The following is a 24097-nucleotide window of genomic DNA, read 5'->3' as shown; positions in this document are numbered from 1 at the left end:
TTTGAAATTTCCCCAGCAACAGCTTTCTGTTTTTGCCTAGTTCCAAGTACTAGTGTATCAAATGATGCAACTAAAATTAGATGATAGGTCCTGCTCCCACATGTGAACTGATTGCCAGCTTGGAGATTGATGCCTGCCATAACCTATTAACAGTAACCTTGGGCATTTGTTCATCTCCTGTAGATCACCGAGTGAGAGCCATTCTGAACGATTCCTATAGCGCTGATGTTGGTGCACTTCAGACCTGTTTATGTTCATCTTAGTTCCCCTTACCCACATGTTACTTAAGAGTGCCATTTTCCCTTGTTTCTAGGGAGTAAAATGACAGGTCGTAGAAACTGAATAATAATGCTGGAAACAGAGGAATAATTTCAGTTAAATTAAATCCATCCTAAAAATTTATACTTTGAAGTTTTTGTAAAGTAAAACAACCCCCCATAACAATACCAATTATTTTTCCCATCCTTTGTAAACTCTGGAACAGCAATCATCTCTTACTATATATTAACAGTACTTAGTGCAATATGACCCGAGTTCCTGTTGAAGATTCTAGGCACCACCATAATGCAAGTAGTTAATCTAAGTGCTATTTCCAGTAACTGAGTAAAACACCAGATAAAACAAACATTCGACAGGAAGCATAAAATACACAATGGAGTATTTAGTACAGGTACAGAATATCTGCTAGTACAGGTTCTTAGCCAGTTAAAATTTAATTTTTACTTAAGCCTACAGCAAAAAGTACAGTTCTTCCAGTATTTTCGCGATCATTGGAAATACTACACCATTAGTAAACTAATATAGATTGTTGCCTCCAAGGTTGCCTCTTCAAACCTTGTTTGAAGACACAATTATAGGACCATAATTAACATACCTGGAGAAGAATGCTGGTACTTTGTTCTCTCTCAAGTTTTCATTCAGTCTTTGCTGCTTCAGGTTAAGTGTTAACCTGAAAGTAGAATAATAGTAGTTAAAATTATTTATGAGGAAGGGTAAAGTAACTGCCTCAGTTTATTTATGCATACCAAAGACACTAATCTTAGCGTCACACTTTTCTGTTTTTCTCATAATATTCATGCAAAAAATACAGCTAACTTGTGCATATTATTATAGTAGATGTTTATAAAAGTGAGCCATACTCAACCAAATCTAAGATGCATCTCAACACAATTGTGGTAACTGCATATGAATAAGGAATCCAACCTGCACTGGCAATTTTTAATACACAATCATGTTAACCTAGCTTTGAAAATCAGCCTCTTAATAAGTTCTTGTTCTTCAATTTAATTTTGGTATAATGGTTCATCCTGTTCTGAAAACAAAACAAAACTCACTTTTCACCAACCAGGATTTAGTTAGGTGCTTATAAAATCAATTATTTAAAATTATTAATTCAAATTATTTAAAATCAATTATTTAAAACTATATCAAACCATAGTAGAACAAATATTGAGATTTTTAAAAAATCTTTTGAGTATGGAGTCATGTTATAAGATTTAAATGTGCATACATATCAAATCACTTATAAAAAAAACAAAATAAGTTTCATCATCAAATAGGCAGAGCGGTAAATTTTGCTACATATGCCAGACAATTAATGCTGCCCTTTTATTACTAACAGGAATGGAATTTTGCCAGTAATGGATATACTCTAGCAACAAAGCTAAAACAGAACAGGTCTTTAATTTTGTTGCAATGGAGTACAAAAGATTATTCTAGAAAAGCCTTCCAGAATTTGTCATCCTGTAAGTGAACAGAGGAGTCATCTTTATTTGGAATAGAAATGGTTCACGTTGTTCAAAATATTGGTTCTCAAAAACTAGAAAAAATTGGGGAAACATATTTTTTTCCCTCTACAGCAAATGGAAAGAATATAATACAATATATATGAAAAGTTCAGCTCCAGGAAGAAAAGAAAGGGAGAATGAGCACCTCTCTAATAATGAAAAAATGCTAAGGAATTATTTTTCTTTAAGGGATTATTCACACTTAACTGTCAATAAATACCAAGACATGTTAAAGAAAGCATTAATTTATTGTAAGATAACTTGCATCTGAATTATATAGTATTCTAACAAGACATTCAAATAACTGAAGTGAATGATACTCATGTTTTGTGTTATAGTCTGCAAAGTCTCATGTTTCACATAGTAAGAAAAATGTTTATTAAAAAAAACTTACGTAATGAAAATACCTGAATCACTGAGACCTCCATCACATCTTTCACTTAGTATAAATAATAGGGCTGTACATATTCCATGTGAGAAACATGGAATCTACCAACTCTAAAGTAAGGGCAAACAGGGGGCTAAAAGCACACTTCTCTGCAGTTACTCATCTCAACTTACTGCCTGGAATAGCAACCTCATGGCATCTCCTTCGCAGGAATTTTGGATAGCAGTTTAACTAAGGTGGGACAACTGGTGTAGCAGCCAGAGTAGGGGGTGGGGAGTTGTGGTGAAGGGTGAGAAGACAGAAAAATTATAGCTGCCATTGCAGTCGCTGGCAACATCAACAGCCAGAGGTCACTGCTGCCCCTATGTGTTGCTGCTGCCCCTGGCACCCAGTTGCCTTGTTACACCTCTGATTTTGGGCCTTTGGTAAAATGATGCAGAGTATTGATGCCTCAGTAGGACCAAATGTTCTCTATGCCCAATGATTTCAAACACTTGAGCACTTACTGCCACTAAATCCATATAAATTTCTAAGGTTTAGATAAATATGTTGGCACCAATCCCTCCCACAAAAGTCAAAACTTACATTGACTAATGGGAACAAGAACAAATTCTGTAACTCTCCCTATTAATGTAATGTTCTTCAGTACTTAATTCTTGGCTCTGGGGATGTAGTGTTTAAGGGTACAACTCTGCAACCTCTACTAATGCTCAGTACTCCTGTTGAATTTCATCAGATAACTATGGGCAAACATAGTAGGATGAGCAAGAGTTACCGCACTAGGTCTACACCAAACAGAAAAGTTTGAGTAAGTACAATAGCATACACTACACCCTCCTAAAATACTAACAATTATGGAATAAAAGAAATTCCAGCCTAAGAAGCCAGACTTCTGATATTCTCCAGGTTTTTTGGTGGAATGTTTGCCAGACAATAACATTATACTTTGTTTACTTGAGGTGAGATTGTCCTACCCCTCCATGAAACTTGTCAAATAAAGAGTGTATATAATATACATATAGCTAAGTGCAGGGAAATGTAGGTTGTTTCCCAGAGGAACTCTTGGACTAGCTCTTCTACCTGGATTTTCAAGTCTCCGATAGACTTCAAAAGAAACCAAAGAATTCCCTTTTCCACCATAGGTTCTTAGCATTCTTTCCTTGCAAGGGGAAAGCAAAACAAATGCATAAAATTCAGGCATACATGGAAAAACAAAACCAAAATAAACATGCATTGAAACGCATGTAAGAGACCTTAAAAAACACAACAACAAAAAACAAAAACAGAGTTCTCCAAGTTTCTAATTTAATGTTACTGAAAGAGATTAGGATATGAAACAATTTACTTTAATAGTATAACTAGTGGTGCTCAATCTCCCACCCATGCACATAATCTAACCAGCAGGGCCATATCATTCAGCCTGCAGGGCTCCCCACAGGTCTGGTAATTTGGAAGCAGAGAACCCATGACAGCATTAACTGCTGTGGTTCTCACGGTGTCACTCCATGCCTCAATCCAACACATGAGGATGGACCAGCATGTCACACTCCACCACAGCCAAATCTAGTATTTCAGCCCCATGCTGGATCTGACCCATGGACCAACCTGATACATACACCAGCCTCATGCCACTGATCACACCCAGAGGTTGAGCACCACTGGTTTAAACCAAAAAGCAACTTGTGCTTCTTGTGACACCAATTGTGCAGCTATTAGTAACTTTTCACACATTAGTGAAAAGCTTTGTTTAAATGAAAAAAGATTTGATGGGCTTTAAAAAAATAAAAACAAAAATAATGGAATGGAATGGAATAACTTTTCAGCTCCAGACCATGTTTTGTCTTTCAGTCACCAAAGTCTCTGGCTTCAGCAAAGATATTTGCTTAAGTCAGAGTTTCCCAAACCTTTTGGGTTACACTCCACTGTGGTAAAGCCTGGGACTCTCACATATTCCTAATTCAGGTTGTAACAGGGACTCAAGCAAGAGCCCTGTTACTTGGGCTAGCTCTGGGAGGAGTGACCTCCAAATGCACCCTGCATGGTGGAGAGGATTTCACACCTGGAAAAAGGTTGGATAAAACCAGCAGCAGGACATTTACAGATTGCCTTTGGGCACCAGAAGAGAAACATGGGGGTAAATGAGACCCTAGAGAGAAATAAATGGAAAGATGTCTAACCTGTGACTGGGAAGGACATTGTGCACTTCAGACTACCTGAGGATTCAACAGGTCAGATCCTGATGAACACTGATACAAAGAATTGTGGTGCTGTGGTGAGTCTGGAGGGATGCTGAAGTGACAGGAACAGGCTTGACAGAGAGCTGAATAAAAGACTGAGTCTTTAGGACAGTGTGTGGGGAAATGGAGCCTTCTAATAAGTCCTTGACTCCATGGGACAACAACTGCTTAGGAAATAATCAGAACTGTGGAGTAGCTGCAGAGAACTGCCCCCAACACGAGCTATGGATGCAGAGTGAAAGACACGGGGATTGCATTATGCTAAAGAGGCAATTAGCAGTTTAGATTACTTTAAACAAAGTATCCCCAAAAGTTTCAGTTCAGAGTTTTTCTCACTTTCAAGTCAACTACCTTTGCCAATGAAGTAATTGGTAAGGATACTGTTACTATATCCTCTACTTTTAAAAAAATAAACCTTTGATTTGAGCATGTAACATCTGGGTTCTAGTCTTTGATTACAGGCTTTAACAACTTACTGACCTCCTTCTTTTTCTTATTAAATTTAAGTTGTGGCAGAAAAGTACAGAGAAAACAAGAAGATATTGTTTACACATTTTACACAGGTCACTGCAGCTTCCCTCACCACCAATTGTCATGGATTTTCTGTGTCAGCAGCAGCTGAAGTTGGGTGGAAGCAGCAGTACAAGAGTGGCTGAAACTGATGAGTGAACAGGGCAGCAGACAGTGGAAGCAGTTTGCAGGAAGTGTGCTGGGAGCAAAAGAAGGAAAGGGAAGAAGAAGAGGAAGGCACTAGGCACTAGATACTGCTCTGGGAAAGTAAATGATCCAGGATTGCCTGTGTACCTAGCTTGCTAAGGGTTTGTTTGGTAGGCTGTGTGTGTTTTGGGCATGTGCTCTGAAAAGCTGAGAGTGTTGCCAGCTGAGCGATTGCTGCCTATGCTTAACAAAGGTCCCAGTGGGGGGTGGAGCCAATCCATGCGCAGCAGGGTATAAAAGAAGACTCCCTGAATGACCAGGGAGAGTGCAAATGGGGGAAGCAGTTTGCCTCCCCCTCCCTACCTTTGAGGGGGGAGCCTTTAAGCTTGGTAAGAGCAAGCAGGGGAAAAAAAGAACCTTTCAGGACCAAGTAACAGTAAATGGGCCAGTTTACAGGTAAGCTTGCTGGGGAAGGTGTGCTTGGAAGAAGGGCCGTAAGACTAAGACAGATTAAGAGACTTAAGGAAATGGCTGGAGGGTGTCACAATGCCAGAACCACTGCCACTGCTTGCAACTGTGATGTGACTGTCCAGGCAAGATTGTTAGGAAGCGACAGGATCCACCTGAAAAAGAGAGAGGCTTGCTAACCTAGTGAGGAGGGATTTAAACCAGGTTCTCCAGGGGATGGAGACTAAAGTTCTGAAGTAAATGGGAAAGTAGGTTACCTGGAGGAAGCACAAGCTGGAGTAGGCAACAGGGGAGGCCTTCTCATTTGTCCTGAGAAATCAGGGCAAATTGGCTTGTTACCTTAGGTTCCTGTACGCGAATGCACAGAGCCTGGGAAACAAGCAGGAAGATTTGGAAATCCTTGTACAGCCACAGGACTATGACATGGAATAACAGAGACTTGGCAGGATAGGATGTATGACTGAAGCACTGCCACAGATGGGTATAAACTATTCAGGAAGGAGAGGCAGGAGAGAGGAGGACAAGGAGTTGTATTTTATGTAAAAGAGCCATATAATTGCTCAGAGCTCTGGTATGAAACTGGAGATGGGGTCAGCAGGAAGAGCAACAAGGGTCATGTCATGGTATGGGTCTGCTACACACCACCAAATGAGGAGGAAGTGGTAGATGATGCTTTCTTCAAACAGCAAGAGGGGGTTTCCTCATCACAGGCCCTGGTTCTCATGGGGGGGGGGGGGGGGCTTCAATCACCCTGACATCTGCTGGGAGAACAACACAGCAGTGCTGCAGGAAATCCAGGAAGTTTTTGGAGAGTACTGGGGACAACTTCCTGGTGCAAGTGCTGGAGCTCTGCTCTTCTTGACCTGCTGCTCACAAACAGGGAAGATTTGGTGGGGAATCTAGTAGTGGATGGCAACTTGGGCAGCAGTGATCACAAGATCATTGAGTTCAGGATGGATGGAAAGCAGCTGAGTAAGGATGGTGGACTTCAGAAAAGCAGACTCTGACTTGCTCAGAGAACTCATGGGCAGGATCCCCTGGGAAGCCAGTCTGAGGCGTAGAGGCATTCAGGAGAGCTGGCTGTACTTTAAAGAAACCTTACTGAGGACACAGGAACAAACCATCCTAGTGTGCAGGGAAACCAGCAAGTATGGCAGAAGACCAGCTTGGCTTAGCAGGGAACTCTTCAGTCAGCTAAATCACAAAAAAGAAGCTTATAAGAAGTGAGAACTTGGACAAACAATGAGGGAGAAGTATAAGAGTATTGTTTAGGCATGCAGGGATGAAATCAGAAAAGCCAAAGCACAACAGGAGTTGCAACTAGCAAGGGATGTGAAAGGGAACAAGAAGGGTTTCTACAACTATGTCAGTCACAAGAGGCAGATCAATGAAAGTGTGGGTCCCTTGCTGAAATGGGCAGGCAACGTAGTGACAGAGAGTGCATAAAAGGCTGATGTGCTCAATGTTGTCTTCACTTCAGTCTTCATTGCCAAGGTCAGCTCCCAGCTAGCAGCACAGTTTGGGGGAGAAGTGAGCAGCCAACTGTGGTGAAAGAACAGGTTTGGGACTATTTAGAAAATCTAGACATGCACAAGTCCATTGGGCCAGACAGGATGCACCCAAAGGTGCTGAGGGAGTTGGGTGCAAGTGATTGCAGAGCCATCATCTTTGAAAACTCATGGTGATTGGGAGAGGTCCTAGATGATTGGGGAAAAGGCAAATATAGTGCCCATCCTTAAGAAAGGGAAGAAGGAGGATCTGGGGAACTGACCAGTCAGCCTCACCTTGGTCCCTTAAATAATGTACTAGTTCCTCAATAAATCCATTTCTAAGCACTTGGGGAAGAAGGTGATGACAATCAGTTGACTTGCCCTTGGTAAATCCATGCCAAGCCTGACCAGACTGATTGCCTTTGAGGTGACTGTCTCTGTGGATGCAGGGACAGAGGATATGGTATACCTTGACTTTAGCAAGGCTTTTGATATGGTCTCCCACAACATTCTCCGAAGCAAACTAAGGAAGTATGGGTTGGATGAATGGACTGCAAGGTGGATAGAAAAAAACTTGCTGGATCATCAGGTTCAGAGGGTAGTAATGAATGGCTCAATGTCTAGTTGGCAGGTGGTATCAAGTGGAAAGTCCCAGGGTTGGTCCTAGGGATGTTTTTGTTCAATATCTTCAATAAAGACCTGGAAGATGAGATGGACTGCACCCTTAGCAAGTTTGCAGATGACATCAAGCTGTGGGGAGTAGTAAATATTAGGGCTTTGTGAAGCTTCAGTTGCTGATTCGATTTAGAGAAGATTTGGCCCAATTTGGCGGCCAAATCTGCATAGAATCGGGAGACCCATTAATCTCTCTGAATCAAACCAAAAACCTCCAGTTTGATTTTCTGCCCCCCGCCCCCAGCTCAGTGACTGGTGCCTCCTGGGTCTGGGGGTCCTCCCATGGCTAATTGCTGAGCCAGGGGAGTGTGTGTGTGTGGGGGGGGGGGGGAATACTTCTGGTCCACTTCCATATTCACCACCAAGCATGTGGGGGAGCATCCCATGGGAGCAGGGGGAGGGGTTGTCCATTTGCCCCACCATCTCAGCATTCACAAGCCATGCCTGGTACCTCGAGGTATGTAGAAAAAACATAAAGCTGTGTCTATGGCTGAATCTCTGAATTGGAACTGAATTTTCAGATTCAGTCAGATCAAATCAGGACAGTGATCTGAATCAGCAAATCGAATTACTGCCCCCCAAATCAAGCTGAATCTGAATCATAGTTTCATAGTTTATAGTTTCTAGGGTCGGAAGGGACCTGAGCAGATCATCTAGTCCAACCCCCTGCCATGGCAGGAAAGAATACTGAGGTCAAATGACCCCAGCAAGGTGTTCATCTAACCTCCTCTTAAATACCCCCAGGGTAGGACTCTGCACCACTTCTCTTGGAAGTTGGTTCCAGATCCTAGCCACCCTGACCGTGAAGTAGCGCCTCCTGATATCTAACCTAAACCTACTCTCTGCCAGCTTGTGACCGTTATTCCTGGTCACTCCTGGCAGTGCTCGGGGGAACAGTGACTCCCACGATGCCTGCTGATTTTTTTTTTTTTTTTTTTTTTTTTTTTTTTTTTTTTTTATTTCCCCCCCCCCCCCCAACTAGTTTATAACAGGCCACAAGATCCCCCCTCAGCCTTCTCTTTTGGGGGCTGAACAGGTTCAGGTCCCATAGCCTTTCCTCATGGGGCCTGCCCTGTTGTCCCCTGATCATATGAGTGGCCCTCCTCTGGACCCTATCCATGCTGTCAACATCCCTCTTGAAGCGTGGTGCCCAGAACTGGATGCAGTACTCCAACTGTGGCCTGACCAGTGCTGCATAGAGGAGGAGGATCACCTCTTTGGACCTGCCCAAGATGCATCTGTGGATGCATGACAAGGTGCGGTTGGCCTTCCTAACTGCCTCCCCACACTGCTGGCCCATGTTCATCTTGGAGTCAATGATGACCCCAAGATCCTTTTCCGCCTCCGTGCTGACAAGAGGGGAGTTCCCTAACCTGTAGGTATGGTGCCGGTTGTTCCTCCCAAGGTGCATCACCTTGCACTTGTCTGTGTTGAAACCCATCCTATTCTCATCCACCCACCCTTGTAACCTGTCTGGGTCTGATTGTAGCCTGTTGCATCTTTCCAGTGTGCCCACGTCCCCCCACACGTTAGTGTCATCAGCAAATTTGAACAGGGTGCTTTTTACCCCCTCATCCAAATCACTGATGAAGATGTTGAACAGTGCGGGCCCGAGGACCGAGCCCTGCGGAACCCCACTGCCCACGTCCTTCCAGGTTGAGAAGGACCCATCCACTACCACCCTCTGGGTGCGGCCCTCCAGCCAGTTAGCAACCCATTTGACTGTGTGGGTATCTACACCACAGCCCCCCAGTTTCTTAATGAGAACAGGGTGAGAGACGGTGTCAAAAGCCTTTCGGAAGTCCAGGAAGACTATATCCACTGCTACCCCTGTATCTAATGATCTGGTGATCTGATCGTAAAAGACCACCAGGTTGGTCTGACAGGACCTGCCACTGCTGAGCCCGTGTTGGTTGCCCCTAAGCATGCAGTCCCCTGCTGGCCCCTCCTGGATGTGTGCCAGCATAATTTTCTCGACCAGCTTGCCTAGCATCGAGGTAAGACTAACCGGCCTATAGTTTCCCGGGTCCTCCTTCCTGCCTTTTTTGAAGACGGGGACCACATTGGCCCTCTTCCAGTCCTCCAGTACCTCACCAGAGCACCACAAGTGCTCGTTAAGCCATGCCAGGGGACTTGCAATGACCTCAGCCAGTTCCTTTAGAACTCTAGGGTGGAGATCATCCGGACCGGCTGACTTGAATACGTCCAAACCCTCCAGAAACTCCCTAGCTAAATCCTCGCTAACCCGTGGCCCAGGTGTGCCTCCCCCGGGGCCCGAGGGGGGCCCAGCAGGGAGGTGGCTGTTCTGGTCCTTACTCAGGAAGACGGAGGCAAAGAAATCATTAAACATGTTAGCTTTGCCGTCTGGTGTGACGACCAAGTTTCCCAATGCGTCCTGCAAGGGCCCCACATTACCCGGGACCTTTTTTTTTTGCCCCTATGTATTTAAAAAAAAGGACTTCTTATTGTCCTTAATCTGGGAAGCTAGTCCCAGTTCCATCTCTGCCTTGGCCTTCCTAACTACCCCCCTACATCCCCGAGCAACTACAGAATAGTCCTCCCTGGTGATGACCCCTTCTTTCCATTGGGTGTAAGCCTCCTTTTTAGCAAGGAGACATTCCTGGATGCTTTTGGTGAGCCACGGAGGCTTGTGTGCTCTCCTGCTCCCTTTGATCCTCGTTGGGATTACCTTCCTTTGGGCTTGGAGGATCGTCTCCTTAAGGAGCGACCACTCTCCTTGGACACCTGGCTCCTCTCCCCTCTGGGACGTCAGCACTTCTCCAACTATCCTCCTTAGCTCGTTGAAGTTTGCCTTCCTAAAATCTAGGGCCGCTGCCTTACTGCATGCCTTTGCCACCTTGCGCTGGATGGTGAATTCCAGCAGGCGATGATTGCTGTTGCCCAGGTGGTTGAGCACCCGCAGCCCCCTCACCAGGTCATCACCCGCGGCCAGCACTAGGTCCAACAAGGCATCTCCCCTGGTGGGGCTGTGCACCTCCTGGATTAGATGGAGGTCCTATGAAGAACTTATGTGAGCGTTCAGACCTGACTGACTGTTCTTCCCAGCAGATGTCTGGGAAGTTCAGGTCCCCCATGACTACCACATCCTTAGCCTTCACTACCTCTGTGAGCTGACCCAAGAATTCCTGGTCAAGTTCTTCTCCCTGGTTCGGAGGTCTGTAGTAGACTCCCACCGTTAAGTCTCAAATACTGCCTGCTTCATTCACCCCTAGTAAATATGCTGGAGGATTGGACTAGGTTTCAGAGAGACTTAGACAAACTGAAGGACTGCACCAAAAGAAATCTCATGAGGTTCAATAAGGACTAGTGCAAAGTCCTGTACTTGGGATGGAAGAACCCCACGTACTGATACAGGCTGACTGGCTAGGCAGAAGCTCTACAGAAATGGACCTGGGGGTTACAGTGGACAAAAAGCTGAATATGAGCCAGCAGTGTGCCCTTGTTGCCAAGAAGGCTAAGGGCATATTGGGCTACATAGGTAGGAGTGTTACCAGCAGGTCAAGGGAAGTGCTTATTTTCCTCTATTCAGCAATGGTGAGGCCACATCTGGAGTACTGTGTCTAGTTTTGGGCCCCCCACTATTTTTTTTTTTTTTTTTTAAAAAGATATGAACAAATTGTAAACAGTCCAGTAGAAGGAAACGATAATGGTTAGGGAGCCAGGGGACATGACTTATGAGGAGAGGCCAAGGGAACTGGGTTTATTTAGTCTTGAGAGAAGACTGAGAAGGGATTCAATAGCAGCCTTTAGCTCCATCCTCTTTGGAACCCCGCTTCAGATAGCTGGACTGTTTTTAGTGATGACGGAACAAGGAGCATTGATCCCAAATTGCAGAAAGAGAGGTTTAAGTTGGATATTAGGAAAAACTCTCACTAGGAGGATGGTGAAGCATTGGAACAGTTACCTAGAGAGGTGGTCCATCCTTCAAACTTTTTAAGGCCTGGCTTGACAAAGCCTTGGCTGGAATTATCTAGTTGGGGATGGTTCTGCTTTGAACAGGGGGTTGGACTAGATGTGACCTCCTGAGATCCCTTGCAACCCTAATTTTCTATTATTCTATACCAACCGCTGCCATGGTTCACATGTGCCCCCTGTAGGAACCACAGTTTGAGAAACACTGGCTTAAACAGCTGTTTAAAAATGTAATTAAAAAAAAAAGATGGGGAAAATAGCTTCTTTTAAATATGTCTTCCCAGACCTCCATCTTGTAGCTGAATTTAACAGATGGCTGGAAAGCAATAAGTTGTGAGTACAGCATTGATAATATTGGTCTGACTTTACAATGAAGTTCCTCATTCTTTACTTTGGTTGAGACAAGGGGAGTCATAAATGAGATGGGATTGACCTGAAAGCCTTGGGAAAAACAGGCACCATCTGTAGCTCATACATGTAATTTTCGCCCTCTTTCATAGTCTCAATACAATACTATGGCTCTCTTTATGAGGTCATAACTTTCCTACTGTGCAGTACTGCAAGCATGTTGGTTAAAGAAGTCAGTTACAGAGCTCTTTAACTTAAAGTCATGGAAATCTTGCACACAGTTTCTTCATTTTAATACGTTTAAACTGAGAGATACCAAGTTATATGTGCTGATTGGCACCCTATGTATCCACAACAAAAACATGTTTCAAGCGAGGGTCTATTTTGCATTTTAGCTGCTGGTACTAGAATAAGTCATAATGAGATCAAAGTATACAAGGAGATAACTTTTTATATTATGGGCCCCTGTGACCTGAAGCTCACTTCTTCCCCAAGTTTGGTAATTTTCAGTTCTTCTGCACACCTTTTTAATGTTCAGCAAGGATTTATAATTGTTTTAATTTTCCCTATATCTTGCTATAATTGATGCTAGGCAAATTTTCATTCAAAACATTGTATTACACACAAATCAAATCCACTATGTTCAGTATTATAATAATTAATGTACAGAAGAGCCTACACACTTTCATCACAGGTACGTTAGAGCCTATACAAAAATACCATTAAAACTGATCAGCCCATGAACATAATCTACATATTGTTTTACCATTATGATCATGCTAATGCAAAACACTTATATTTTACTCATAGGGGAAGAAAAGAAGAGAATCAACAGCTCTTTCTGGGTAACTGACATTTTCAAGGCCTGCAATTAATCATATCACAGGAGCAACCACCAAATGTGCGTTACCATTCAATCCAAAAAGGACTGTAATGTTAAAATCTATATTGCCAATGCTAGTTAAATAGATTTTATTTTCCTGAAAGGACAAAAAAAAGGTGAAGCTGAACTGCAGTCTAAATTAACATGTGTAAATCACTTTGATAATCACAGTAGGCATGCTTTACTAGAAAAGCAACTCATTAAACTATAAAAAAAATAAAGCCTCCACTTTTCTACATAAAAGAGATTTTGTCCAGTAGTGAAGATGCAGCCCTTTGCTTCCAGAATAGGTTTTCAGCTTAATGTATGAGGTGCCGTGTAGCTTTACTACTGTTGAAAGCCTAAAACCCAGTGCAACGAGAAGAGAATCTTTGTTGTAGTCCTACCTTTTAAAAACAAAGAGGAAAGGTCAAGATAATTAACAGTCATTTTCAATTCCAATCTTTGTATCTGCATACTGAAACAAGTATCTGGATCTGTATTTATTCACTTCATTCTAGCACAGAACAAAGGCAATCCTTGCTGAAAGGGAAATGAACACCCTTTGCCTACAGATCTAGTCCAAGAAAAAGGTCCTTCCAACACAACCAGTTCTACAGACATACGAACAGTGTTGAGCCAGCACAGTTTCAGGCCTAAAATAATTCCAAGAATGTAGATTTTTCTCTAAGGAGGAGCAGACTGGAACAGGGAGGATCTACAGGGCGCAGATGGTTGAGAGGCAGCAACATATTGTTAGTGAGAGAGAAGAATGAAGAAACAGTTCTACCCTCAGGTCAATCTTTATATTTCTATTAAAAATGTTAAGCAAAAATGACTGACATTCAGTAGGATACTACAGATTTTCCTCAGATTAGTAAAATCTGGGAGATCTTTCCAAGAAATATAAAGTATGATTTGGTGTACTCTCGAAAGTGCTTTAGTGCCCTAAGTCTTACTATTCAATTAAAGAAAGAAATTAAATTTTCTTCTGCTGTGCTGTCTGGCCACATACTTAATAAAAACAAATAAATAATGGGTGAAAGAATGATCCTGCACAACTTATGCCTCATAAGCTGTTCATGACTGGGAAATTATATTTGTTCTCAATAAATTTTCACTTCTTTGGTTAAAAATAGCTAGGATTGCTGAGAGAGAGAAAGAGGTTGATTAATATTATTTCTTCATTACATTTTAACATTATATTAATGATCATTTTGTTGAGGCAAAAAGAATGCTGGAATTATGTTAAAAATAATGTAACGAACACAAGGAACATATATACCTTTTTAATGGAACTTTTCACCTAAATGTCTAAATATTTTATAAACTCTGTATTAAGATTCCAACCTGTAAACAGTTACATCCAGCTGTAGTATCAAGTGGAAGTAACTATACACCCAGACTTGATCCTTTGCAGAATCAGAATCAAATCATAAGAAAAACTCAGGATTATCTGTCACAATCCAGAGACTTAACCATAAGGTTCAACTCATGGCTCTGCCACAGGCTTCTTGTATTTCTTTAAACAAGTTGCTAAACCATGTGCTTTAAGTTTTAATGTTTGGTTTAATGTTTTGGTTGTATGTTCTGTCACCTCCATTCAAAAGATTAGTCAGGCTTGGCACTATACCTGTAAGCAAAAATGACTGGGGACCCACATGGTTAGGTCCTAGGTGGTACTGTACAACAAATACTCATCAATTAAAAAGAAAGGTAAAGTTAGGCACTGTAACATCTAAACCCACTTCATCTTCTGCCTTCCCATTAAATGAGAATAGAAGAAAAATATATAGGGGGAACTAGTTACCAGAAGATATACAGAAATATAGTCCTTTCCCCTTAACTTGTGTCTTTGGGTTTTTTTTAAATAAAGAGATAATAAACTGTGCAAAACTAAGCTAATGGTAGCTTTTTCATTTTGTATGCGGGGAAACAGGCACAGAAAATTTAAGTGATTTATCCAAGGTAATACAGCGATTGGCTGATAAAACCAAGAATATGATCTATGTCTTGTGTTCTGACTATTGGATCATCTTATATTTGGACAAGATTTAAATTTGTTGAACTTGCCAACTTCCAAGTACATTAATGGTTAAAATCTGTTAGTTTAGTCAAACACTTGCCAAATACTTGTCTAGATTGGTTTAGATAGAGATTATACCTTGAGCAGGGGATTGAACTAGATCGGGCCTATGCGCAAGGGGCTGAGCACTCTGATCCAGATTGCAATGCCATGTCATTCTGCCTGTGGGCTCCTCCAATCCTAGCACACAGGGTCAGAAGGGAGTGATGCCAGGCCCTAAGTCCCAATCCCAGTGTGGGGGATCTAATCCTGGTGCATAGGGCTCAATCTAGCCCCCAGACCAGCCCAAAGCCACTCATTTGGCCCACAGGGCCAAAAGCTTGAGTACCACTGTACTAGATGACCTCCTGAGACCGTTCCTAGCCCCACTTTTCTATGATTCTAGGCCTAAAACCAGAGCATAAGCTTCATGAGTCCAGAACTGGAGACAGCACATCCCTTCTCTGTATAAAAACAAAGACTGATTTGAGCCCTATGGGCTGATTTTAGAAGTCTCTCCACAAATTGTGTCAAGCACCTTCTACCACCAGCACAATGCAGCTAAGAAAGTGTGAAGAGGTAACAACCATTCCCAATTCCTGCAGTTCCTATCATACATTTTATCAGAAACTGCAATTCCTAAAGGTTTCTAGCAAAAAGCACACAAAATTTCAAACAATATTCTACTCCCCCTAAGGAGCATTGAGTGTATATATATATATAATATTAAAACTAATAACTGGACTATTCATTTGGGCCCAAAGGACATGTCACTATTAATGACTAGTGCAACAACCCTTGAATTTCCTAGGTCTGCAAAGTGATATCCTTTAAGGATGCACAACATCAATCCATATTTTGGGAGGAAAAGTTTAGTATAGGGTGCAGATAGAAGTGAAGCTCCCAGCTGTAACTCAGAATAATTTCTGCAAAGCGTTCTGAGATATGGCATTACCGGAGACCAAACAGAAGTTCACTGCTGGCTTCAGGGGGGAGGGGAATCTAGCTGGAGCTGAGGGCCTTCAGCCAGGTTCCCAAAGCAATGCCCAGGCTCTCTGCCAGTGCTCACTGTTTTCAGACTAGGAGGGGAAAAGGTAGTAGAGCTTATTCTTGGGGATCCCCAGCTAGTGCTGAAGGGTGGAGTAGATGAATTGGAATCTCACCCACCTCAGAGGGGGCTGTAATACACCTGCCCTATCCTCTGGGGGTGGGTGAAAAAACCCCAAACTCCCTTTCTCCCCTCCCATTCTAAAAAAATGGCAGGCTGGGAGCCCCACAGATACAAGTTACAAAAGACACTACATTTGATAACATCTTTATCTGATACTTCATGCAATGAGGGGTCAGATTTTCATCCAATCAACCATTTTTGAAGTTGTTTGCAGCCATGAACTTGTGGTCCCAGCTACAAACTGCTTTCTGTGGCCAGATCAGGCAAAAATTGTCACTTCTCTGTACCCATACACTACATGGACTTTATTTCCTTTTCAGTTATAAGAGAAAATTTGAGTACTTTCTCTCTTGAAGGGGCTTAGGGAAGAGATTTTTTTTCCTGATGCTCTTTTTGGAATAGAGAGCAAGAAAGGGAAAAAGCAGAATATTGGCCAGGATGTTTTACAGTGCTTCTGATTTGTTCATCATTCTCAAACATACTGTGACAGGTTAAAATATTATAACATTAAAAAAACACTACCTATATAGCCTTCATAAAAGCTTAAATATTTAAATATGTAATTTTACATTAATTTAAATATTAGTAATGCTACAACACTATGACACAGGCTACTATTATCCACATTGTACAAATGGAGACACTAATACAGAAAGGTGAACAAACCATTCTAGGAACTAAAGGTCAGCAGAGAAGAACCAAATTGTAGTAGCATTTCTATATCTCCCATCACCCTAGCCACACAAGTGAAGTTGGTACTATAAGAGAAGGGGAGATTAAAAGAAAACTCACTGTAACAGGCCCAAGATTCCCTAAACTGGAATATTTCTCAGATGGCTGGAGAAGCCAGCACAACAGGCTTTTTGTGCCTACAAAGACATGCAGAAGATTGTATCAGAGGCTGGGATTAATCAAGTTCCCTTCATCTACTGTGCAGAAGAAAAGGATTAACATTTCTGTTTTGGGTCTTTAAACCAACTCATTCTTTTCAGTTAGAATAAGGTAAAATGCCAAATTAATTTCCTACTTTGCTTCAAATGTTTTATTTAAAACACTGCTAAAATATATATATAGACTACTTTAAAATAGTGAGTCAAGGAATGGTGTTCAAATGTCCAATCCAGTCAGTGTAAATATCTTTTTAGTATCTAACATCCTGCATTTCTATGTAGACATATGAGCATTTGAATACATGGGAGTGCAGTTGCAAGTGCATATATACACATCCACATTTGATTTACATGTCTGAAAATTTGGCCTTGTGTTTTAGATCAATATAATCCTCACTGATTTCAACAAAAGCCATGTGATAAAGTCTTAAGTCAAAACTTTTTTTTACAGACTACAGGTATTGCTAACAGGTTAACGGTTTTATATAAATTGCTGTTCATAAATGATGCATCATAACAGCTGTGAAATTGCTGTAGGCTATATCATGTCATCCTTTTGTTTCATTAATTCTATTAGACAGAAATCAATACTACTTTTTTTAGGATGTATAATTGTGTACATGTGTCCAAAAGCAGCTCATAAAGATCTGTCTTATGGGATGGAGTGCTGCAAGGGTCTGATCCAAAACTCATTGCAGTCAATATGGTTTTGCCTCCCCATTACCTTTAAGGTGGTTAATTCTTAAGCCTTAACTTATTCCAATAAATTACCACAGTCATGGAACTAAGTAGAATATGCAATCTCCTTTCATGACTGGAGTATAGGAATTGTTTGGAAATATTATCACTAGTGAACCAACTTGCTAAAACACTGAGAGTACAAAATCAGGAAGGTTCCCATAAATTTCCGTTGATAAATTTAGATTTTGTTTTCCAGCATGAAACACATTATAAAAACGCATCCTTCAGATAATACTGCAAGGTATATGTGTACATTAGGGCAATGTCTCATTTTACACAATAACCTTGGAATTGTTTGAGTTCTCTTCTTTTTTTTAACTTGCTTTTGTGGGGAGAAAAATATTCCTTCTTAGATTAATAAAAGGAAGATATTAGCCATGAACAAAAGTCTTTCTTAGCCATACATAGCATTTTATCTAAGGTTTCAATTAGATGAGAAAGCATGATGCTATGTTTGCTCCTTGCACTATTTACAGAGATCCTTTTCTAAAGGATTTTATTAAAATAGTTTCGGATCTAGTGATAAAAAGCACAATATAAAGAGCTGGGTATTACATATTATAGGAAAACTGTATAGAATAAAATGGAGGGATTAAATGCATCTTCACCAGAAGTCCTAAAATCATTGCAGTGCCTTAGAAGCAGACCAAGAACAGTATTATCTGGTACAAACTGTTATCTGGTTTCCTTCCTAACTCCAGGCAGGTAAGGGCAATATATATAATTGCACCAGCCCTATATCTGCTGCCAGTTAGTTTCACTTTGGTGATGTCTCAGCTGTGTTGGCTGGTTTTAGAGAATGCTACTATGTAGTAGAATACTACTACAATCCCTGCTTCTCTGGGCAGAAGGGAAATTGAGAGCTCAATGGAAGCTGTTCCTTCTACCCATACCTGCAGATTGGCAATGTAGTAGCCTGTGCAAGACAACTGAGATCCAAGTGGTCTTCACGCCCTATGCATTTTCTTTAATCTGTCTGCATCCTCTCCTCCCTAAATTCTTCCATGACTGCTACCTCTATTGGAAACTGGTTATAATTTTTGCAGCAGGTATCCTTTATCCTTATTAAAATCCCTCACTGAAATACACTTGCTCCATAAGGCCTTATTTCATTGATCAAAACTCACTTTGCCTATTTTGTATGCAAGCTGGACACAAATGATTCAGTAGTAGAACAAACCATTTGAGTAATCCCTACCACACATAGGGTTCCAGAGGATCATGCACGTAAGTCAAAGGTACATGATGGATTCCTAATCTGCAGTGAGTTCCAACAAGTACAGCCCTACTTCAGTGATGATCCATGCAGTAGAGAGGTTCCATTTTTTAGCATGACCCTTATGCTTGTATTAGCAGGCACTTATTGTACCTTCCATCAATACAGTTGGTGTCACTACCATGGGAAGGAAAAAACAAAGATTTAATGTCTGCTTTAGTTTGTCACACAGAGGGTACATCTATGTGTGTGCTTTACTGCACAGCTGACTAATTAGACTGTGATGCTTTGCTGCAGAGTTATACATGCACTGATATTAGGGCACAGTAAATTAACTAACTCCAGTGCAGGATAGTACTATCCGGGACAGGTACTATCCTACAGCAGAGGAATTACATGTGCTCAAACGCATGTCAACTGTGACCAGGGCTGGCAAGGGCACAAGGTATTACAATGCGGGGGCTGCCTGCTGCCTAGCCCCACACTGTAGCACCCTTGTGCCCCATCCAGCACCTCTGCTGTCCAATGCCACCACCTGAAGCCTATCCCCCAACTCCTCTGCCAGCCCAGGGCTGCTCTGCCCTGGCTTGAATTGCTGCGATCCTGGGCACATGTGAAGACATTGTGCCAGCAAACATCTGACCCTGGTATAAGCTGCACTGGAGTTTATTTTGGTGCATTAATAGCATGCGTACATGCACCCAGAAGGCTTGGCCCTGCTAAGCATATCTTCCCAACCAACCTTACACTCTAAATATACAACACTAACAGAGTGGGCTCTGACTAGCTTGATTATGTGGGCTAGTTAGGTGCTGCTTTGATGGACTGCTCTGAAGTAAACTTTGCCAATGGAGAACTGCCAGCTTTATTCTTTTCCCACCCAACCCATTACTGAATGTCAGAGGCTGGGAAACAGCAGAGAACTTCAGTGCCCCTTTCTTCAAACCACATTTTAACAGCTTGCTTTGTTTCCTGGGCTCTCCCCTTTAAAGTCTTTTGACCTGGTTTCAACCTGAAACCACTAATCAAAATTTACTTGAAACCTGACCCACTCTTCCTCACATCAGCAAATGCTTGTGAACTTAGCTATAGTTGACATGCATAATGAATGCCAAAATTGGCTGTTTCTCTGTCCACAGGTTTCATAAGGACAGCCTTCTCCATGGTCAGTCCCTAACAATAAGCTTATACACGCTGGTTATATTGGTGTTGAACTCCCATTAGGCAGCTAATCATTTCCTGTCTTCTTTCTTCCCCTTACAGTTGTTATAAAACTGTCCCTGTTTTCTGTTTCAGTGCCCACCCCCCTTGCCTCACAGATCTATTGATCTTTAGCATTTCAGCAGGCAGTTCTAGATTTGGTAGTGGCTATTAGATCTTTATTGCATCACAGGAAAATGATAAACCTGTTACTGTTTAAATCAAATATAATCAGACATTTAATTCAATCTTGTAGCTTTAAATAATGATCAGCATGTTGCAGAGGATAGTTTGTTAATTCATTGGCTCCATTTCTGAACCACAGTATCAAAATTAATGCTGGTGTTGTACTAGAAACAGACCAAAAAAAGGCAGCAACTACTAGTCAACCATCTGACTGGAGTTTCTCACCCTCCATTTCTTCCAGTAGTCAGTCTGAGCTTTACATCTACTGAAGTCAATAGGTGTGGAAAAAGGCAGATTATGCAACTTCCAATTATTCTTTATTGTAGTTATCAGAGAATGGAAGTGGCATCTTGGAAAATACACAGCAGAACAATAAATCAACTGGGACTTGCTCTTTATTTCCCCCTATCCCTACCCACAAGTCCATTCTGCAGACAGATATATCTTTGGAAGCACAGTCATTTACATCTATGGAAAAGAGTAGCCCCTGGGTCTTTCTAAGGTACAGGAGACAGGCATATTAAGAAGTTAAATGGACAGTAGAGTGACGGTAGAAGAATATACCATCTTGTGATTATGAGCTATAGAAAGATAGGCAACAAGACAAAAAATTATGAATTTGTTACTTGGTAAGTTTGATATTGGGAGCTATGCACATGCCTACAGAACAGTGAACACTCTTGTGGAGGATTAGTCTCCAAGTAGCAGGGGGCAGGCTTTCTCTGAAAGACTACAACTTTCCCTTGCTTTACACTGTACATGCATTCCTGGAAAACAGTGCATAACTCAAATTTGCAGAAAGGGAACCCACTTTACAATGTAACAACGGAATACATTCCAAGACCTTGATGGTACTGACCCCCAGACCCATTTCTACCACTTTTACAAGACTATTTTGGTACTCACCAACAGCAGAGTACACACAAGCACAGGATGGTAGTGAATGTTTAGTTGGTGTGAAGAGAGGGTGGTGCAGGCTTCATTGATGGACCAGGGAGAGGGGTAAGAGATAAGTTAGTGGGATGCATAGAAGCCATAAATGGGGATGGCAAATACAGAAACGTGTCATAGACAATGAGCAAGGAGCACGGATCCACACAGGAGACTATATTTTGGTATGCATCACTCCCACAATGCACTGCACAAAGCAGCTTACTGCAAGCTTCCACCAAACCAATCGCATAAGAGTGAATTTACCTCGCATATAATGAATTTTTGGTATAATAACAGTTATAGCATAAAAGCTAATTTGCATATACAGAACCCACATAAAGCAAGGGAATCTGTACAGCAAATCAGTTCACGAGAGTTTGCTTTTCACCAAGATGCACTTCTTGCAATGGTTTTATTCTGACAGTTATCCAAGATGAGTATTAAGGTGTATAAAGCTGGGCTTTTCACTACTGCTCTCCCAATCTTAGAGAGAGCTCAATATACTGCCTTGCTTTGATAAAACATTTATACATTTTTTGTTACAGAGCCCAGAGGCTTTTGGGCAATAGACAGATGACATTTGTCAGGGAAACTGCAGTCTAAGGGTTAGCCAACATTAAGGCTTACATCTGGGGGGACAGAAGAGGAAAATGGTTTTCAAGCTGTAGTATAAGCAAGAAAACTAGTTTTGAACTGATAACTCCTTTCCCATATATAAGACTGCTCTCAATAATTAATGTGTATAGGAAAATGGCTCTATAAGACTACACAAATACAAAATACACAGCCACATACATAGGATGCATTTTAATAGATAAAAGTATATTTTTATGAATATATATTCAAATAATTATGCAATAATATAAATGTATACAAATACTCATTTTGTGAATCATAAATGAAGTAATAGGCTTCTATGATATGTCGTATAGAAAAAAAATCCAGAACTAGGATTTTTGCCTAGACTCTTTTGTATGCACGCATCCATGTACAAAACCCATGGAAATGCAAATAGATCACTACAAACTCACATATACACTTTTTAGGGGATAAGCATTAGGTCTGTGAACACCAGAGTGCACAGACAACATAATTCACAAGACTGGAAGTCTAAAACAGGAAAGGGGAAAACGACCCCAAATGACAGTTGAGAGCACTGGCACTCAATCTCTAGCCCATAGGGCTCCCCATGAGTTCAGAAGTTTGGTGGGGCTAGAAGGCTGGGCACCACTATTTTAGAGAGAAACATTTTTGGCTCTGGGGCTTGAAATGTCCAAGAAAAGGCATACAAGGTTAAGACCAATGATGCTACTTTTCCAACCAAAGCATCATAATTTCTCTGATATAAAACTCCAAGTCTTTTTGTACTCTTTGCCAATATTCATTTTAATTTTCAGAGTCATATTCATCTTGGTCGCAAACCAGTGTCCCTGTCAGTGCTCATCAATTCAGAGTTCACTGGAACATTCTAATTTTTGGATGATTTTCCAAATTAAACTAAATATTTGACATCATTTGACTTATCACCTGGACAAGGGGGAAGAGATGGATGTCGTGTACCTCGACTTTAAAAAAGCCTTCGATCTGGTATCCCACGATCACCTCTTGGCTAAATGGGCTAACTGCGGCCTTGATGTCACCACGATCCACTGGCTGGGGAATTGGCTCCACAGTAGGACCAAGAGGGTGGTGGCCAATGGGAGTTAATCATCTTGGTGTGCTGTGACCAGTGGGGTCCCACAAGGCTCTGTCCTAGGGCCTATACTGTTTAACATCTACATCAATGATGTGGACATTGGTGTTAGAAGTGGACTGGCTAAGTTCGCTGATGACACCAAACTCTGGGGTAAAGCATCCATACCTGAGGACAGGAGGGTGATCCAGGCAGATCTGGACAGACTCATGAAATGGGTGGATGAAAACCTGATGGTGTTCAACACCAAAAAATGCAAGGTTCTCCACCTTGGGAGGAAAAACCTGCACCATGCTTATAGGCTTAGTAGTGCTATGCTGATTAGCACTTCAGATGAAAGGGACTTGGGGGTCATGGTTGACCACAAGATGAACATGAGCCTTCAGTATGATGCTGCAGCTAGGAAAGTGAGCAAAACACTGGCTTGCATCCATAGATGCTTCTCAAGCAGATCCTGGGATGTCATTCTCCCGCTGTGAGGCCACAGCTGGAGTACTGCATCCAGTTTTGGGCTCCGCAATTCAAAAAGGATGTGGAAAAGCTCGAGAGGGTGCAGAGGAGAGCCATGTGCATGATCAGAGCTCAGGAAAACAGACCTTATGATGAGAGGCTGAGAGCAATGGAGTTGTTCAGCCTGGAAAAGCGTGGGCTCAGGGGTGATCTGATGTCCGCTTATAAGTTTATCAGGTGTGCTCAGGTTTATCAGAATCTGGGGGAACGACTGTTCACCAGAGCCCCCTAGGGGATGACAAACTCTACTGTGACCGGTTCAGGCTGGACATAAGAAAGAACTTCTTCACTGTCCGGGCCCCCAAGGTTTGGAACAGACTGTCACCTGAGGCAGTTCAAGCACCCACTTTGAACGCCTTCAAAACACATTTGGATGCTTATCTTGCTGGGATCCTACGATCCCTTTTGACTTTGTGCCCCTGGGGCAGAGGGCTGGATTCAATGATCCTACGGGGTCCCTTCCAGCCCAAATGTCTATGAAATCTATGAAATTCCACCTCCTCTACCAGTAGTGTAATGAGAGGTAGGGGGCTGGGATACCAGCCCCAGGCATACAATTAAAGGGGGCATAAGAATGGCAGTATCTAGTGGTCCAGCCGCTGGAGGTCCAGCCACTGGAGCCATCCCACCTCCCCTGCTGTCAAAGC

The 24097-nt window shown here is 42.0% G+C and overlaps 1 protein-coding gene across 1 annotated transcript in view; it reads right to left on the bottom strand.

Annotated features, from left to right (window-relative positions):
- SMPD3 (sphingomyelin phosphodiesterase 3) overlaps positions 1-24097 on the bottom strand; it is a 243645-nt gene that overhangs the window by 161677 nt on the left and 57871 nt on the right. The window contains exon 2 of the mRNA XM_090063297.1: positions 875-949. The gene's annotated coding sequence lies outside the window, so the exon portion shown is untranslated. The remainder of the gene's footprint in view (positions 1-874; positions 950-24097) is intronic.

The sequence above is a fragment of the Crocodylus siamensis genome, chromosome 9, assembly GCF_052110815.1.
Source record: "Crocodylus siamensis isolate JL-2025a chromosome 9, ASM5211081v1, whole genome shotgun sequence".
NCBI lineage: Eukaryota > Metazoa > Chordata > Crocodylia > Crocodylidae > Crocodylus > Crocodylus siamensis.
Note: the sequence above shows the minus strand (reverse complement) of the source record. Positions and strands in the feature narration are given on the sequence as shown.